Here is a 19,184-nt window from a genome sequence, read left to right as displayed (position 1 = left end):
GATAAAAGATCTACCAAATGTATTCAGAACATTTAAAGAACTCTCAAAATTCTGTAGGGAAAAGCAACCCTAATTTTTAAAAATGGCAGAAGATCTTAACACAGAGATCATCAAAAAATATATATGCAGAAGGCAAACAAGCATGTGAAAAGATATTCAACATCAATATTTATTAGGAAAATGTAAATTAAAACCTCAATGAGATCCCACTATACACATTTGACAATAACTAAAATCAAAAAGACTGATCACCTCAAGCATTGATGAGGATTTACAACAATTGAGACCTCATGGACTGCTGGTGGAAATTGGCAATGTTACAGTCACCTTAGAAAAGAGTTTGGAGGTTGGGCATGGTGGCTCACACCTGTAATCCCAGCACTTTGGAGGCTGAGGTGAGAGGATCGCTTGAGCGCAGGAATTTGAGACCAATCTGGACAACATTGGGAGACCCCGTCTCTAAAAAAAATAAAATAAAAAAATTCATTAGCCAGGCATGTTGGTACATGCCTGTAGGCCAAGCTACTCAGGAGGCTGAGGTGTGAGGATTGATGGAGCCTGGGAGGCTGAGGCTACAGTGAGCCAAGATTGCACCACTGCACTCCAGCCTGGGCAACAGAGTGGGACCCTGCCTTATAAAAGAAAGAGAAGAGCTTGATAATTTCTTAAAAAGTGTTAAACTTGTACCTGCTATATCACACGATCATTTCACTCCTAGGTTTCATCCAAGATAAACAAAGCATATGCCCACACAAAGACATATACGTGAATATACATAGCAACTTTACTTAGAACAGCCAAAAACTAGGAACCATCCACATGTCCATCAAAAAGTTAATGGATAATGGAATTCCACTCAGCAATAAAAAAGAATGAACTATTATTGAAACACTCAATGAGAGGTTTGAATCTCAGAATAATTATGCTGAGTGAAAGAAGCCATATCTCTCCCAAAAAAGTACATCTTGTATGATTTCATTTATATTAATGTCTAGAACATTCCAGCTACTATATAGTGACAAGAAGCACACCAACAGCTGCTGTGTGGGGAGACAGGGAGGTAAGGGAGATGGGTGAGCAAGGGGCATGAGGAAACTTCTGAGAGTGGTGGAAATGTTCATTACCTTGATTGTGGTGATCGCTTCTTGAGTGTATACATTTATCAAAAAAGTATACATTTAACAAACTAACTTCAAATATGTGTAGTTAGTTTGTATGTCAGTACACCTCAATAAAGCTATTTTAAGTCACCTTGTTAATGAGGGCTTCTCTGAATAACCCCCTCACTTAAAATTACAACATTGCCCACCTACCCCACCTGTCTCTTCCTTAATTTTTCTCCATAGATTTTATCATTTTCCAGTATAATGTATGTTACTTACTAATTTTGTTTATATCTGTCTCCTCCTGCCCATGCCATTGAACTGTGAGCTTCCTGAGGGTAGGATTGTTTTCTGTTTTCTTGCACAATGTGTTCCTAGCAATTAGAAGAGAATCTCAGTGAAGGAATGAATGATGAAGGCTTCTTTGCCTCTCTAGCTTCCCATGAGCTCTCTCAGATCCTCTTCTTTTTTATAACACAGACTGAGTTCTCATGCCTAAACACATAAGATAATAGAAAGAAAGCAGGAAATATGCATGTATTCTATTCATGATTCCCTATTAATTATGGGAGTCATTTAGCCTTTCTGGGTTTCAATTTCCTCATTTATAGAAAGAGAAATAGATGATCTCTGTGATCTAAATGTTTGTTATGTATAATGTGCACTTCTCAAAATTAACCTACAGATCCATTAAAAGTGGGAGACTTAGTAATTTTTAGTATACACATGTACACAGTAGATTTATATGAGCTGACTTGGAAAAATACACATGTCAAAAAATAAGTAAAAAGAGATGCTGTCAAACGATATGCATAGTATGACCCAACATACTGAAATACTATAAAACTAGATCTACCCATGTATGTCCAGTGGGACACAGAGGCCCGGGGAACAGGTGGGGTGATGGCTGCTCAACTGCCAGCTGTGGTTACTTTTGGGATCAGAGGGAAGGAAAAGGGAGTTTCACTTTTTACTTTGCATGCTTCAAAACAAGAGCAGTGAAGCTATTATAAAAGAGATATTTTTTGTATTTATGCTTTTTTCCAAATTGTGTATATACATAAAACTATTTTTTAAAAGCATTTTTAATTAAAACTCTTACTCCTGACCTCAAATATCCACATCTACTTGGAAAACCTCTCTAACTTCGACTGCAGAATGAAAGGCTGTTATCATTATTTCCCTGGGCCTGCAAATCACACTGAAACTAATAGTGTTCCAAATCTGTGCCAAGCTCACTGCTGAGCTGCATTTAGCACGTTCCCTAAAGTGCCCTTACTCTATAGTAAAGCTAAGTTTCCTCATCCCGAAGAAAAGATATAACTTCTGCACTAAAGTGGACAAGACAGAGAGCAAAAGAGAATCACTGAAGAAGAAAAGAATGGAAAAGGTCCTGATCTGTGATCTTGAGAGCAAAGATTTCCCATTTTTTATGATTCAGCGGTAACTATCAATGTCCATCCTAGATCTACCAGGGACTGAATAGCAATTGTGTTGCCAAAACCAAATAGCAGAGTAACGGAATGGCCAACAGCCTGAGGCAGCCCCAGCCAGGCTCAGCTTGACTAAGGGAGCTGCAACATTACAAATGCATCTTGGGGCAAGTCCACGGCAAAATGGTTTTCCCTTATCTTACCAGTTTTCCCTTGCCAGGAAAGGAACCAGGCTTGCAAAACTTAGCATATCACATAACCTTCAGGGGCTGGCACAGAAACACATTCTCCCAGCACATTGTTAAAAGCAGAACACTCTCTCCATCTTTATTACACAGCAGTGTGGCTGATTTTATTTCACAAAGGAAGAACAGATTGTGGAAACAACCAAGTCCACGTGTTTTTCTCAGGCGCGTTTGGTTTCACTTAGATAATTTTTAGCTTGGTGCATCCTCCCTTTCTAACTGGCCTTTATTTTTTTTCTAAAGGAAATGAGAAAATAATATATTACACTCCTAAAATCCCAGACAGTTCCACCATGAAAATTTAGCACAATACCAACTTTCCTCACAATGGGATTGTTCTTGAAGGAGGTTCATGACTATCACACAAGCTTCTAATTTCTAAGGAGGCCGCCTCCCTTCTGTCCTACGGAATGGCACTTGCTTTCCCCAGTTTCCAGGGCTGCAGCTGCACCATCTGGAAACAGAGTGTGCAAGTATGAGAGGCACTGATCCAAAAGGTTTGTTTAATATTCCAAATCTGTGTCAAAGTCACTGCTGAGCTGCATCTAGCACATTCCCTAATAGGCCCTTACTTTACAGTAAAGTTTCCTCATCCTGCAGAAAAGATATAATTTCTGCACTAAAATGGACAAGACAGATAAAAAGAGAGCCACTGGAGAAGAGAAGAATGGGAAGGGTCCTGATCTATGATCTCAATAGCAAAGATTTACCATTTTTTATGATTCAGTGGTAACTGTCAATGTCCATCCTAGCTCTGCCAGGAGCCGAATAGCAATTGTGTTGCCATAACAAAATAATCCAACTTTTCAAGGGTTATGTTTCCAGTGGCAGTCCCGAGATACAGCATTAATTTCAGTCCAATCTAACAGCAACAAGGGGAGGGATGTTTAGAACACTAGACCTTTGTTACATGCATACGACTTGTTAAGAAGTCACCCTTCCACAAGAGGTGAAAGCAAATGCCTTCATTTATGCAACAGCATCATTAGTCACATAGCATTCCCAAAGCCAAATACCACTCATGTTGATTTGAAGCATCTTAAATATCGCCATACAATTTGGATACAAATTGTTTATAATCTATATGTCTAAACAAAAAAATAAATTAGCACTCTTTCTCCAGTCCTCTCTAGACATCAGTTATCTGGATATCTCGAATTGCCTCCTTTTTCTAATTCATTCAGTCCTGCAACAAAAAATTAGAATAACCTTTCAAGCTGTAAAAAAGAACCAATACTGTAATAGGTATTATTTGTGTCAATGAGTTTACGCTTACAGTTACATCTTATGGTATCTAAGAGATCATACTGAAAAAAAAGAAAAAAAAAAAAAGATGTCTCTGAAAGATGAGTAAAAGCACAGGGAGTTTAATAAACAAAGTTTGTTTTACCACTTCCGAAATGAGACCAGCAAATATTTATTGAACTACTATGTACTTAGAGAGTATGTATTAGTTGTTTGTGTCCTTAAGAAAGAGTTCTGGCACCATTTAATAATATTTGTTGTATTAGACTTCATTTTCTCTAACACATTTTGTGAATGCAAGCATTGATTGGTAAATAAAGAGACATGTTTATTACCTCTGACTTTCTAAATATATTTTTATTTTTTTCCCACATTTCATCTACCAGTTGCAATCATCTCATATACATCTTTAATCATTCCTTAGTCCTAACACTCAAATTTCCACTTCAATGGAGCCTTGTCTGCCAAAAAATATTCTATCACCTTTTTTATTCAGATTTTTTTTTGTCTTTGAAAGCTGGTATATAAACTTGTATGAGAAAAAAGTTCTTCCTTCACATGAGAATGATTACAAACCCTCAGCACCCACCGACAGGATGAAGGAAACAACAGGACTCACCTTAAGTGGAGACAGAAAATTAATTTATTTAGAATGTGCCAACCCTTTATCATTTGGCTAACCTATAGCCTCTCAAGATTTGTTTCCCTTGGACTAAAGAGCTCTCTAAAGAAAAATAGCACCAAGAAAATTATCTCAAGAGGCAGAACTTTCAAACAGCAATGGGAGGCTTTCCAAGAGATGTTTTGGACTTTGATCTGCAGCAGACCTACCAAGCAACATCGCTCCCTCCTAACCAAGGAAGCCACCAATACCTAGCTAATGACTACCATCTGCCCACATACTTGTAAATGCTTTGCCTCCTGAGGAGGAAGAGCTGGAGGAAGCCCCACTATAAGATGGAAATTAGAGAGTCTTAGTACACAGGGGGCGGGGAGTCAAGACTGAGCAGAGCAGAGACAGCACACAGCCTGGATGGCCAGGCCCGAATTCTCACCTTCATCAAGCCGGGGCTCTCTGAGTGACTTAAAAGGCCCCATCTATAAAACAAGACTGCATGAAATGATGCCGAAGGCTCTTCCTTCTCTAAAATTGTGCATCTTGAATTGTTCTAGATTCTGATCTTGGTATATCTTTTAATGAACATGAAAAGATGCCTGTGTCTGATGTAATGTCTGAATCAACAATTACAAAAATGTTAGAATTTTATGAGCAACCTAGGAAAATCCTAACACAGAGTAAAATAAAACCATGCCTTCACAGTTTTTAAAATGACAATAAATAAAAGCTGAATTAACAAATAGATCACTAAAAGTGAGACTTAACTTATTTGGGGTATCTGGAGCATCCGATGGGATCCAGGTGATCTGGGCAAAAGCAGGCCAGAGCCCCTTTCCTAAAACACTCACAATCTACAAGGGAAGACAGGTAGACATGGCCATCCCTCAGAGGATTCATGAAATGAAATTGGTTCCTGGCACTGTCCTCAGCACTGTAAAGGAACAAGATTGTTGATGTCCCTGCTCATAAGGATGTTAAGCTCTGCCCAGGGAAAACAAGAGGAAGTAAAGGAAACAATTATTGAATGCTGGTTTAAAGTAGCCACTGTAAGCCCTGATTGAGTTCCTGGGAAGTGTCATCCGCCTAGCACAGCCCTGAAGGACTTATGAAGGGACAGGGAAGGAGCTGGGCAACTCATGTGCTAGACTAAAGGCACCAAACAGGGGAAGAGGAAATGTGGCTGAGACATCAGAGTAGGAATAAACACAAACCCTTGAAGAACAGAAAAAAAACAGCCCAATACACTCAAGGACTCTGGGAACCGAGAGGATTAATGTTCAGGAGGAAAAGATGGAGCTGATTATGGATGCTCTGAAAACCACCTGGGAACTATGAGACAGAGCATTGAAAGGAAAGTCAGAGTGCAGAACACTGAAAACGGCATACCATTTACCACCTCTTCAGAGGGTGCACAGGACTATGTGTGCGTGTGCAGGAGAATATCAGAAAGACACACAGCAAACTCCTTGTCATGGCTGTCTTAGAAGTGGGGTCATGGGAATCAGATGGGAGGCAGAGATTAATGTTTTAATGACTGCATTTTTTTTTAACTATTTGAAGGACAAGAAGGAGAGAGAAAGAAAACAAAAAAAAAGAAGGGGCTGGGTGTGGTGGCTCACTCCTGTATTCCCAGCACTTTGGAAGGCTGAAGTGGGTGGATGACTTGAGGCCAGGAGTTTGAGACCAAGAAGAAGAAAGAAGGAAGAAGGAAAGGAGAAGGAGGAGGAGAAGGAGAAGGAGAAGAAAGAAGAAGACGAGGAAGAAGAAGAGGAGGAGGAAGAAGAAGAGAGAGGAGGAGGGGGGAAGAAGGAGGAGAAGGGAGAAGAGAACTGGGCAAAGGAGTGTAGATTTGAAACAAGAGGCTACTGACTTTCTTCTTCCATTTCATGGGAAATAACTGGAGATTGATCGATCAACTGGAAGGTTGATCAGAGAGCTCTAGAAATGGGTAAAGAAATGTGATAAAAACAGGGAAAACAAAGAAAATTTGGGTTGACTGAATAGAGGAGGTAAAAATAGACAAAGTCTTTTATTTTCATATAGGAGAAATGAAGAGGTCTTACACTATTGGTGCCCAAAGAAACTGTAATCTATCCAAAAAAAGAATTTTTCAAGAAAAGGGAAACAATAATATTGACATTTTTAACAAAATAAATTATTGTTTTGCTGCCTTTCCAGTTTTTTAGGCCACATAACTTAAAACTCCAAAGAAAAAGAAGGAAGATTATTGAAATACCATCTATAAAGCAGGTTTCACTTCTTGGAAGAAAACATATGCATGTAAAAGTTATTGCCGTAGTTCACGCAGCCGTTATCATTTTCAGACACAACCCTCCATCCATCTGCGTGATGCTGGAAGGACTCATGGAATAGCAAGACATGAAGTGGTTCAGCAGACCACCAACAGCAGGTCTGTCTTGTCCATTCCTCAACAAATGCTGAAGTGCCTCAGCTGCAGCCCGGTGCTCAGGTTCCAGCCCAGGCTGACTTCGCTGAAGCATGCTGCGCTCAGCAAAGACACCAGCAAGGATCCTGTCATGTGACCACACAGCAACACTGAAGGAGGGAAGATCTAATTCATCTGCAACACTTGGCCCCCCATTTTAATCACTGAGACATCCAAATAAAATCGTTAGGTATCTAATTGGTGACACTGGAAGTTCAGACAACAGACATCCTAGGACGTCCAGGCTGCAGCAGGGCCATGACAGGAGAACTTCCCAGCCCATGCCTGAGCCCCAGACTCCCAGGCTGGGTGCCAGTGATTGTCTTCAAAGCTGGAGGCCAGCTGAGAGGAAAAGTGGCCAGTTGAGCCGTTTGATTAAGTGTTAGTTGGAGAATTTTCCACGAACATACATTTTGCAATGCAGTTAAGGAAGGAGGGAAAAAAGTGTCTCTTTTGCAAATATTCTATGGGGAAAACAGCCTTTGGATGAAGAAGCCCCTCCCCACAGGCTCACCCCAATACACAAAACCTGAGCATCTACAGATGTACAGGAGGCAGGAGCTCTGGTCTGTGCCAGATTGTGGCTCTGTTTTCCTGCCCTGGGAGAAGGCTGTCTGCATAAGACATCTCATTCGGCAATCTATTAGGACTTCAGAGGCTTTTAGAGGTGACAAGAGCCCAAATAAGGATTTAAGAGAGTTAAAAACAGATGTCTGTCTCTTTTATTCCTGGCTCTGTGTCTTTATTGTGAGAAGATTGCTTCATTGGCCATTTTTCTGTAGAGTTAATCTTCCTTTAGAGCAATTTAAAGCTATGGCCAAAGGAGTCTCTCACCTATTTTTATAAATAAAGTTTTATTAGAACATAGACAGCATTCTTACATTTGTGCATCACCCATGGCCACTTCCATGCTACATCGACAGAGGTGAATTATTATGGCAGAGACTGTGTGACCTGCTAAGCTTAAGACATTTACTATCTGGCCCATTACAGAGGGCTGCCAACTCCAGACTAGAGGCTAAGAGCAGAGCTGGTAGGCTTCCACCACATCACAGCAGCCCTCCCCAGCTCTCACATTCTCTGCCCATGTTTCATCAGATGGATGAGGCTCTCCCTCTCAGAAACAAAGCAGCCCAGGCGCAGTGCTTTAGAAGAAGTCCAAACTGCTGTCATGTTGCTTAGAACATGGCTGGTTTCTTCTGACTCACCCAGCACAAGAAAAGGAATGTACTGTGGGGGACCTGCTCAATGCCCTTATTTTATTCTTATAAAATAAGAATCCAGCAAAAGGTGCTTAAGGGCTTTGGAGGCTGTGGGTGTGGCACTCCCTGCATGAGCAGACTCACATGGCCACCTTCACAGGTGCAGACACAGCAGGGTCATGGGGTGCCCAGCTTCAAGGGAAAGGCAAAAGAAATGAGCTTCTTTTATCTCATCCACCCAACAATGACGGGGTCCAAGTCATCGACGGGCAACTGCAGCCATACCTTGGGTAGAGGTCCACGGGAAGCCAATAATTCTAAATTCAAAGTTTGGAGACGAAGGAGCCTCTGTTCCGTCTGTCCCAGGGAAAGCATCTCAGTAGCCAGCACTAAGAAACTTGTAGTGGCTGTGAGTTGACCTTTGGTATCTGCTTGGGCTTGGCCTGGAACACTGAATTTGTCCACCCCATGGAAGAACTGTCTCCAAAACTAAAGAACTTGACTACCTCAGTGAAGGGACGCAGAGGCCAGGCAGAGGTTTCTCTGCATGCTGTTCTACTCTGCCTAGCACTGACACTACAACTCCCAATTTTTCTGTATTAAATGGAGCACCTGCATGTATGCTAGCTTTTCAGGAAGGGCACACTGAGATCTGGCCACTTATGTTTTTTCTGGAGCAAGATGCAAGTCCCCCTAATTAATCATGGATCAAACCATCAATGCCTAAAACAGAGGTGAGTTTCACTCTCACAGAAGGAGCTCCGTTTTTTCAAAAGCTTTCATGTGAATTTTCAGAGCCTGGCAGCATCTTTCTGCTGTGCCTAATAGTGAAGGGTGAATAGTTAATTTTCTACCAAAACACAACTTTCATTGGAACAAAAAGTAACATGAGATTTACAAAGATGGAGTTTGTTGTTGTTAGTAATAGTGTGTTTAATATTTAAAATTGGCTCAGGTAATACAATGTTTTTCCTGAACTGATGAAGCTGATCTTAAGCTATTCCACTGGACAGGCACTCATAGTTTGTACCATTAGATGTTAAAAACTCTTTTCAATTCTTAGCCTTAAATCAAAGCCATAAACATCCTATATTGTAAAATACATTCTGCTTCTGTCTTACATTTAATTTCATTGGAAACAGAAAGCTGGATAAGAACTTCTTGGTTATTGATGAGCAGAAAATTATAAAACTTGAGAAGGAAAACTCAGCCATTGTATTCATGGAGCATGACAGACTATATTCAGCCCAACTATCATTCACTCAGCAGGGGTCCACGCCTTCCGCGTGTCGGGGTCTCCACCGGGCGTCTGGAGCTCTTCGCTGGAGCGTCGGCCTCTGCCCTAGTGCCGAGTGCGCTGGAGAAAACAGGAGTGGGAACACAGGCTGAGGACACGCCGGTCACGGCTGTCGCACAGGAGGCATGGAGCTGACGGGAGCTCCAGGGGCACAGGACGGCGTCAGGATAGGTGAGGGCCTTTGGGTGGCAGGAGATGGCAGGGCATTCAAGAAGGAACAGCTTCTGCGGAGCTGCAAGATGAGAGTGAAGGTGGTGGGCCTGTGCTCCTCTCTGCGAGGCCGGCTTAGGGCGTCCTTGCGTTGCTGGGGCCTTGGGGCAGGTTCTTGAGCCTCTGTTGGCTGATGCGCGCCCTCTAGTGGCATTTTATGGCAGCGAATTCAGTCCTTACCTTTGGGAAAATTGTGTATCCCATTACAATATGAAAGCTACGCGTTTCTCTCCCCAAATCCACACTTCTGAAAACGCACTCACAGTTTTGCTGACAACCTGTAAATAAGAAGATCAATGAAAAGACAACTCCACCGACGAAACCTTGAAAAAAAACACCACATGACTACAGACCCTTCCCGGGTCCCCATGGGGCAGGGCAGGTAATCTACCCACTGGCCAAGAGAATATTTTTTAATGGCACTTAATTTGCAGATACATAAAAATGTCACTGTTAAAATAAAAAGAAATTTAAACTTATTTACCTTATTTCCTTCCAACCAGTTCTGAAACTACTTTACCAATAAAATCGCCCTAGAAATGTTTTTCTTCCAAGAAGGTAAATTCAGTTTTTAATGTAAAATAACTTTAGACCTCTCATTTAGATTCCTGTCATGTTACGCTGTAATTTCTTTATTTAAAGTTTAAGGCTGTTAAAGCTTTTAAGCTTTGATTTTTTTTTTTAATTTTTATTTAATATATACAACTTTTTTTTTGAGACATAGTCTTGCCCTATCGTCAGACTGGAAGGCAGTGGCACGATCTCAGCTCACTACAACCTCCACCTCCCAGATTCAAGCGATTCTCCTGCCTCAGCCTCCTGAGTAGCTGGGACTACAGGAGTGCGCCACCATGCCCAGTTAATTTTTTGTATTTTAGCAGAGACGGTGTTTCACCACATTGGCCAAGATGGTCTCCGTCTCCTGACCTCGTGATCTGCCTGCCTTGGCCTCCCAAAGTGCCGGGATTACAGACGTGAGCCACTGCACATGGCCTATATACAACTTTTAAAAACATCGGCCAGCAATGCAATTCTTTCTCTTCAAAAAGAAGATTGTTTTCAACCATTTAAAAAAAATTTTTTAGTGTACACAATGTGCACCCTAAAATTCCACCAGATAAGAGAGAAAGAGGAGATAAAATGAGAAATGGAATTTTAATTAAACTGTACAATTTTCAGGAAATAGTAAGATTATACATGAGAAAGAGGAGAAGCTGCTTTTATTTTCTAACCTTTAATTACATACCGTTTCCGACAGAATTTGAGGTCAAAAACCATGTCTTACCTCTTTAGAACCAGTGTTCATGTGTGCAAAATATGCAGTAAAACATGAATGTGTGGACAACACAAAACACAACTGTACGTTTACGTTTTTTAAATGAATTAATGTCACTGCTCCCACCTTACGCAAAGCTGAAATAGGACAAAGAGAGTTTGCATATTGATCTCTTGGCATGCCTATTTAGTATTGACAAGTTTTCTCCTTTAACCCAGTTCTGATTCCAAACCACAGCATTATCTGAGGGGAACTCCTGGCTCAGACTCAATGAATCACCAGGCTGGAGTCCTGATTCTTGGGGTGGGTACTCTCCTGCTTGGTGCTTCCATGCTCCTAAGTGAAAATGGCTTCTCCTATTAGGGAAAAAGTCTACATGATAAACAAAGAAAAACTCTCTGCGATGATGGGCCCTAGAAACGAAACATGTTGCTCCTTTTATTTATTTCAGATATTACTGGTCCAGGTTCAATTCTTTCCAGTGGTGCTATTCATATTGACTGAGGCCCTGAAAGTTGTCCTCATCAGTCAATCAATGTGTATCAGTGACCTTCATCTTCACAGGCTGTCAGTGCATACCAGTGACCTTCAAACCCACCAGTGCACATCAGTGACCTTCACACCTATCAGTGTATACCAGTGACCCTCACTTTCACAGCCATCAGTGTGTACCTTCATAGCCACTAGTGTGTGCTGGTGACCCTCACCTTCATACCAATCAGTGACCAGTGACCTTCACCTTCACAGCCATTAGTGTGAACCCCCTCCCCGAAGACTTCTCCATGATTAGTCTAGAGGAAGTCTCAGAGAGTATCCAAGACAGTTCACATTTAATAGAATTTCTGGGCTAAGTTTAGAGACAAGGGTAAGGTCATGCTTTTATAAACACTTATAAGGATACTCTGCTTCAGAGTATCTGGGCAGCTTTTCTTAACACTCTTTGTTTTAAGATTTATATTTTATGTATACTTTATGTATGCAGATGCCCCTCAACTTATGATGGAGGGTGTCCTGAGACACCCATCATAAGCTGAAAAAAATCATAAGCCAAAAATGCATCAAGCTTAGCCTAGCCTACTTTTAACATGCTTAGAGCACTTCCATCAGCCTACAGTTGGGCAAAAGCTTCTGACATAAAGCATCTTACTATAAAAGCCTATTTTATAATAAAATGTCAAATATCTCCAGTAACTTACTGAATGCTGTGCTGAAAGGGAAAAAGACTGGCTGCATGGGTACCCGCCAGACAGCTCCTACTGCATGCCTATCGCTCCCCCACCACCGTGAAGTTGGACAATCCTGAGTGCAACCTTCTGGAGTGAGGAACCAGCATACGCATGTGAATATCTATTTGTGTGTGTATGGCTGTCGTTTGAACGACTGTGTCGCCTCCAAAATGCCTGTTGAAACTTACTCTCCAATGCAGCAGCATTAAGGGTGGGACTCTAGGGAGATGATTAAGTCATAAATTGAGTTTGCACCCCTAAGGAAGGGCTCTGGGTTACTGAGACCACAGGTGTGTTCTCCACTCTTCCACTGTGTGAGGACACAGGGTTCGTTCCCCCCACAGGCCACAGCCACAGGCTCCATGATGGAAGCAGAGACCAGCCCCCCACCAGACACCAAACCTGCTGACCCCTTGGCCTTGGACTTCCTGCCTTCAGAACTGTGAGAAATAAATTTCTGTTCTTCATAAGTTACAGAAACACAAATGGACCAAGACATATAGGTATGTATATAAATGCATACATATAATACATTTATACATAAAATACATTTTTTAGTTTACAGTTCAGTAAGTGGACAGTTCAATGATTATATAAAGCCATATCAAGACTCAGAGCACCTATTGTGAAATATATTTCTGACATTCCAGAAAGTTCCTTTATGTCCTTCCCGCTTAAAACCAGCACCCACCGCTACAAGAGCCTACAGAAACACAGCGCGGTGCTGCCAAGTCTGGAGCATCATAGAGTGAAATTTCGCTCCTGTCTTGCTGGGCCTGTTCCCCACAGCGCCGACAATCACCAGGGCCTCCTTCAGCCAGGCTACGGGATCCACGCAGAGGGGCACCCCTCACCTGAGAGAGGCTACCATGCTTTAATGGACATTCATTTATTCACTTAAAAATATTTTCGGCCGAGCACGGTGGCTCACACCTGTAATCCCAGCACTCTGGGAGGCCCAGGAGGGTGGATCATGAGGTCAGGATTTCGAGACCAGCCTGGCCGATATGGTGAAACCCCGTCTCTATTAAAAATACAAAAAATTAGCTGGGTGTGGTGGCGTGCGCCTGCAGTCTCAGCTGCTCGGGAGGCTGAGGCAGGAGAATTGCTTGAATCCTGGGGGCAGAAGTTGCAGTGAGCAGAGATCGTGCCCTGCACTCCTGGGCGACACAGAAAGACTCCGTCAAAACAAAAAAAAAGTAGCTCGTCTAGATAGATTGGCTGGAAAAGACAGGACACTCCGCGAGCTCCCGGCTTCCCGCAGGTTGGCGAAGGCCAGGCGTGCTCTTCCCCAGAGACCTGCTGCGAGGCTGGGGTGGGAGCCGCTCCCTGCAGAAAGCGGGGTGAGGGGTGAGGTGCGAGGGGCGAGGCACGGCGAGCAGGGCTCCCGTGAGCAGGGAGCGCCCTGGTCAGGGCCACGAGGCCACATCCACGCGGCGGCGGCGGCGGCCACGCTGAGGAGGGAGGGGACCCGTGAGGCCGGCGCGCTGGGGCCAGCACGGCGCCAGGGCGGAGGGCAGGGCGGAGGGCAGGCCGAAGGGGGCGGAACAGGAGGCCCAGGTGGCTCGGGGCGCCTCGAGGCCCTGGTTTCAGTAGCGATGGAAGTGCGGGGTCACCGGAGCCCGGCCGGGTCTCGTGTTTCCAGCTGTGCAGGATCTGGCGCCGCGGGGCAGCACGGAGAGAGGCCTTGGTGCAGGTGGGAGCAGGGAGGTCCTCAAACCGAGGATTTTTAAGCTAGAGCAAAAAGATCCGGCTGATAGATTGGATGTGAGATGTGGACGGGGAATCGGGGCGACTCCGCGGAGTCGCGGCTGCTCCCTGAGCCGGGAAGCCTCCTCCAGGCCTCGCTGCGCCAGACCCTGCGCCAGTGCCGAGAGCCGCGGGTGTGCGGGCCAGAGCCCATCATGCCCCCTCTGATCACCTCGCCGTGAAACACACTCAGCCACACACACAGGACACAAAAATCGTATCTTCCAGAATACTTAGGACAAACTCCTTTCACCGAACCATTGTACTTTTGGTGAGTGAGACAGGGCCGCGAGCAATCCAGTAGACCGCTGAGTTGTTACCAACAGAATTTCTTTCCTCCCTCACTCATAATGAGACTAAAAGACGACCTCGCTGGCTGTAAACAAATCTCCCTCCATTATCCCACAAGAGCTTAGTCTTGGATTTTCACATTTTTCTCTGCAAAGTAGGAACACTCTGGTGCTCCCAGAGGGATATATTGATGATACAATAACCATGTGATATCATTTGAAGCGCACAGCGAAAGATGATACAATTGGGAAGATTCTAATTTAAGTGGTCCTGTACTGTCCTTTACAGCTTTCAGCGATCCATTGCCTTTCCTGTCACCTGTATGTTGTATATGATTTTCCACCTTTTTTTATACCATTTAACATTGGTTCTTGTATAATTTTTTTTTTTTACTTTCAAGTACTGCAATGAAAATTTTGTTATTTATGTAACAATATAAAATAACATGTATATTTTCATAAGTATTTCTGTAATACTACTGTATTTCCATGAACTATGTTCTTATATTTTGGTTATGAATCTCTTCAGGTGTTTTTTTTTTCTAGAGGCACCTCTTGAGGTAAAATTGGGTATACCCACCGGATGCCTAAGGCCACACAGTGTTTTGCCAATCATAGTACTTTATCCTCACTTTGTTTGGAACCAACATTTTGAGGTTGCCAGTATTTCTAGCAATCATGACACGTGTGACTCAATGATTCCTGCCTGAGAAACTTGTCTGTTTTTTCTTCATTAAGTCAATGAGGGGAAAGATAAGTAACAAGCTTGACCTCCTTATATTTTGTCTCTAACAGGAAAATAAATAGAGCCATTTGCCTTCATCTCCTTAAGCTGTCAGAATATATCGACTAATATGGGGTCCTTCTAGTTTTGTATGAGTCTGTGCAATTACATGTGTGTATTTGCAGTTTTGATTGCGAAGCCTTCTAAAAAAAGAAACTGATGGTCAGCTGCCATCAACGCTTTTCCTTTCCTCTAGTTCTATACACCAAGTCAAGGGTTCCCCTATGTGTGGAGCTCCAGTTCCAGCATCAGAGACAAAGCATATAAGAAACACATTTACGTTTGTATTCTCTTCTGTGTCTAGCCTTCCATCTAAAAGGCATGAGTCATGCCAGTCCACACACATGCATACCTTCCACACTCCCGACTCAGTCCCTTCTTCATTCAAGACAAGCAGGTAACCAACCAGTCTTTCAGTGGCTCCAAGTCATTGAGGAACTTCTTATCATGTTTATCTTATTAATAGAGCAATTGTCCACTGTATTCCTGCCATATTCCTGGCCTGTGCCCATGTAGAACCTCACAATGTAGAACCTCTTCCCTCCTCGCTTCTCACTCGCTCATATGGGACCATAGCTACCAAATCCCCATGGCTAGTCTTTCACCTGGATTCCAGATCCCTGTGTTCGCCCCATGGTGTCTCAGAAGTACCTTTAGCCACATGTTCAAAGGCAGCACAGATCTGCACAGGCTCATGTGTGTCTCCACCAGGGAATGGCACAGTTATCCTTCCAGATGTACAATCCAGAAAGTGGAGGCAATCTCTCAAAACTCCCTGTTACCCACCTGGCATAGTCAGTTTGTCACCAGATCCTGTAAATTTACATTCCCAAACAAATACAAAATCCATTCACTTCTCCCTCTCTGCTATCACCTCTCTAGTACGAGCTACAAGTATTATACACTTGCTTCTCTGAAAGAACCTAGATCTGCCCAAACCTATCCAGCCTTCTAAAATCTGCTGTTGATACAGCCTAGTCTTGCCACTGCTCTCCAAGTCGGACCTCAAAGCCCTGCAATGATTTGGTGTGATTCACTCCCTTCCTGCCTCCAACTCACCCTCCTTTCCTTTTCTCCATGCCCTAGCTTTTTCCCCACTTTATTTCACTTGTTGGCTGCTATTCACCTGTCATATCACAGCTGAAGATGCACCTTTTATAATAAATATCCCTCCCTCAGTACAGGCTCTCACAACGCCCTACAACGTCTCTCCCATGAAACTGAGCACAGTTGGTAAACGTGAACTGAGAAACAGATCTGCCTGTGTGGTCAGTGCCTTCCCCTGTATGAGACTGTAAGTCCTATGAGAAGGGGCCAAGTCCAATTTGCTCATCACTGTATGCCTAGCATCCAAAACAGACTCTGGCATATAACTGTTGCATTACCAATATTTGTTGAAAAAATATTTTTGAGTGAGCAAAATATAGAGGTCATTTTTTAAAAAGTAACTTTGCTAATGAGTCCAGAATAAGGAGATGGTGATATTGACTTCTCCTTTTGTATGAATGTGCCCTACCACCCAATATACAGGCCAAAGAAAAAAATTCTTTTTAAAATTTTCAAAACATTTGTCTTCATTCTTCACTAAATGTCATGCATTATATGCGTTATGCTAAGTGCTACATATGCACAATCTCATTGAATGAATCCAAGGTTACTTACATTTTCTGGCGTCAATCTGGGGGCTAGGCAGGAAGGCTGCACACTTTTATCTGTCATCACACATTGTCACAATCACTCTGGGACAGGAGCCCTGTTTGTGGGTGATGAAAAGGAAGCTCAGAAAGTTTAGGGGGTGCTGAGCTCACTCAGCCAGGTAAGTGGCAAAGCCCACATCGAATTCTTGATCACCAGCTCTACTTCCAGCACGTGCTCCAATGTGGCAGCTGGTCAAAATTGTGGCAAATTACATAGAAAAGTGTGTCTCATGCTGCTCAACTGATGTGATCTAAAATGTTTTATCCCCAATTTGTGTTTTCAGTAAGCATCTATTGTTAAGACAAGAGTCCTTCATGAGCTCAGTAAAACAACTTAAGTACTTAAGTATACCCTTTACCTCCCCAGAAAAACGCTGCAATCTCACCGGAGGCTTGGTCTGACTGGCCACCACTGCCTTTGACCCTCTGCCGTAAACTAGGAGTTATAAGTTAAATCAGAGGTTATAAATGTTTATAGAAAATTTACTTCCTGGGTTCAAACACTACATTTAAAAATCCTTTTCAACGTATCCAAAAATTGACATAAAATTTATTATTTGTTCACTTTCTAGACTGCTAACTTGGCAATTTGTTCACAATATGGAATACAAAGAGACCAATTCAAAGCCTGTATTTATTCATGTCTGGTGCTGAAATTCCTTCAGTCAGAGTGGAATGTTCTTTTTTTTCTTTTTTTTTTTTTTTTTTTTGGCATCCTGAGTAGAGCTGAAATTTTTTATTTGTAAATGTTCACATAACAAACAATTCATAGCTTTAAAATCTAGAATGCCTCAAGAATGTCTGTGTATTGGCCAGGTGAGGTGTATTGGCCTTACCCGGCCAACACACAGACATTTTTGGGAGGCCAAGGTGGGAGGATTGCTTGCACCCAGGAGTTTTGAGATCAGCCTGGGCAACACAGTGAAGCCCTTTCTCTATCAAAAAAAAAAAAGTAATAATTTATCCAGGTGTGGTGGCATGTGCTTTAGCCTCAGCTACTTGGGAGGCCGCACTGGGGGAATCCCTTGAGCTCAAGAATTTGAGGCTGCAGTGAGCCCTGATCACACCGCTGTGCTCCAGCCTGGACAACAAAGTAAGAACCCATCTTTAAAAAAAATTAAAATGTCTATGTACTTTTGTGATATCTTCATCAATTTTTAAACAAATAAATGGAAATAAATGCAGGGTTCAAGAGAAATCAGCATTTTCAAGAGGCTTCCTTTAAAGGCTACAGTCTTACTGAAAACTTCAGGAAGAAGCCGCAGTTGTCTATGAAAGTCGTGGAGCTGAACAGAGCCATCCATCACTACTTACTGCACTCTGAGTTAGAGAAACGTCGCTTTCTCTGAATTCAAGTTCTGAGCCCAATCATTAAACCATGTATCATACGAAGAGCCCTCATTTCACAGCTTCTGTAACTCTCCTGATTCGGGGCAGATGCTCAAATCGCTGTCACTGTTTTTAATATTTGCTCTACTTGGGACTTTCTACAAATACCATCTCTGGCAAGGAAGCAAATAAACATGTTGTTCCAACATGAGACCTTTATTTTCCACCCCTGGTTATACTAGCTGCAGACATCTGGCCAAGCCAGCTAGCTGATCAGAAGCCTCTCATTGTTTCAATCCTTGCTGCTAGAAATCTTCCTGGAATTACGCTGTTTTCTTAACTCAGGAATTAGTGCAAAAATAGTTCTTAACAATACAAATAAGCTTATTCCAAAAATTCATTTTTATGAATTATTTAGAACTTCAACTACACTATGCAGTGAAAACACTATTAGAAATTGTTGCTTTTCTAAACTAGCTCATAAAAGATCATTTTACTCATAAGAAATTTACTAAACATAATTTATTCAGATGACATATCTGAATAAATTCTATCACATGAGCTATCCATGCCAGGTTCTCCTCAAATAAAATACTCTGTTTTGTTCTTTTTCTCTTAAAGACAAGGCCTCATTCTGTTGCCCAGGCTGGAGTGCAATGGTGTGATCATAGCTCACTGCAGCCTTGAAGTCTTGGGCTCAAGCAATGTCCACACCTCAGCCTCCTGAATAGCTGGGACTACAGGCATGCCATGCCCAACTAATTATTGTATGTTTTTGTATAGACAGAGTCTTGATATGTTGCTCAGACTGGCCCCTGACACCTGGCTTTAAGCACTGGGATTACAAGTGTGAGCCACTGTGCCCACCCGAAAGAAAGGACTTGATATAATACTCATTCTACACCTAATTTAGAAACTCTGAAAGGGGCAAACACAGCTCAAGCATGAAAGAGGAATTTCTCCAGGCAACCAATGCAGAACACTCCCTGAGTCCTGATTTTCTGTTATTCTGACCTAGATTCATTCAAAACTT

This window comes from Cebus imitator, unplaced genomic scaffold (assembly GCF_001604975.1).
Source record: "Cebus imitator isolate Cc_AM_T3 unplaced genomic scaffold, Cebus_imitator-1.0 Scaffold242, whole genome shotgun sequence".
In the NCBI taxonomy this organism is placed as follows: Eukaryota; Metazoa; Chordata; class Mammalia; order Primates; family Cebidae; genus Cebus; species Cebus imitator.
Note: the sequence above shows the minus strand (reverse complement) of the source record.